Source organism: Orycteropus afer, unplaced genomic scaffold (genome assembly GCF_000298275.1).
Source record: "Orycteropus afer afer isolate SDZICR_OR568_19922 unplaced genomic scaffold, OryAfe1.0 scaffold01318, whole genome shotgun sequence".
NCBI classification, from domain to species: Eukaryota; Metazoa; Chordata; class Mammalia; order Tubulidentata; family Orycteropodidae; genus Orycteropus; species Orycteropus afer.
The window spans coordinates 77,687-79,067 of NW_006922905.1; the positions used below are offsets into that span (position 1 = coordinate 77,687).

The window sequence follows — 1,381 nt, forward strand, 5'->3', positions numbered from 1 at the left end:
GAAGGAAGGTTGGGCAATCTACTTCCATAGTGATACTGCCTAGGAAACCCAAGGAGGGGTCGCTATGAGTCAGGTCCAACTCGATGGCACATAACAACACTAGTCAGTATCTTGCCCATAGAATCTTTCAATATTGCAACTCAAAGCTTGAATTTTTTCCTCAGTTCTTTCAACTTGAGAAATGCTGAGCATGTTCTTCCTTTTGGTTTTCTAACTCCATGTCTTTGCACATATCATTATAATTCACTTTGTGTTCTCAAGGTGCTCTTTGAAATCTTCTGTTCAGCTTTTATCTTGCTATTTCTTCCATTTACTTTAGCTACTCTCCATTCAAGAGCAAGTTTCAGAGCTTCCTTTGTGTGTGTGTGTGTGTGTGTGTGTGTGTGTGTGTGGTTGGAAGCATGGAGAGTAACAACAACAACAAAAAAATAATAAGAAGGTGCCTGCTGTACCAGAAACTCTTAAGAAAAAGCAAAGGAATTTCACATAACTAAAGATCAAGCACCTGAGAAAGAAGTTTGCCCAAAAGATGCCTCAAAAGGCGAGGAGGAAGCTTATATCTATGAAAAACCTAAGCACAATTACAAGGAATATAGGCAGATGTACAGAACTGAGATTTGAATGGTTAGAATGGCAAGGAAAGCTGTCAACTTCTATGTACCTGGTGAACCCAAACTGGCATTTGTTTTCAGGATCAGAGGTATCACTGGTATGAGCCAAAGGTTTGAAAGGTGTTGCCGCTTCTTTGCCTTCACCAGATCTTCAATGGCACCTTTGTGAAGCTCAACAAGGTTTCAATTAACATGCTGAGGATTGTGGAACCATATATTGCATGGCGGTATCCAAATCTGAAGTCAGTGAACAAACTGATCTACAAGCATGGTAATGGTAAAATCAATAAGAAGTGAATTGCCCTGACAGATAATACTTTGATTGCCTGTTCTCTTGGTAAATATGGCATGATCTGCATGGAGGATCTAATTCGTGAGGTCTATACCATTGGGAAATACTTCAAAGAAGCAAACAACTTCCTGTGGCCCTTCCAATTATATTCTCCATGAGGTGGAATGAAGAAAAAAGACCACCCATTTTGTAGAAGGTGGAGATGCTGACAACAGGGAAGACCAGATAAACAGCCTTTTTAGAAAGATGGACTAAGGTGTATACCATAACTACTTTTGTATTCTGGTCAGTTAATAAAGCACAAACTGGTTTCAAATTGGAAGAAAAAAAAAAAAGAGAGAGAAAGTTTCAGAGTCCCTTCTGACATCCATTTTGGCCTTTTCTTCCTTTCAGGTCTTTTTCATGACCTCTTGCTTTCTTCATGTATGATGTTCTTGATGTCATCCCACAATTCATCTGGTTTTCAGTCATTAGTGCT

The 1,381-nt window shown here is 39.3% G+C and overlaps 1 pseudogene; it reads left to right on the plus strand.

Moving 5' to 3' along the window:
* The first annotated feature begins 418 nt into the window (after nucleotides 1-418).
* On the plus strand, nucleotides 419-1,158 carry LOC103213131 (annotated as a pseudogene).
* The last annotated feature ends 223 nt before the right edge of the window (nucleotides 1,159-1,381 follow it).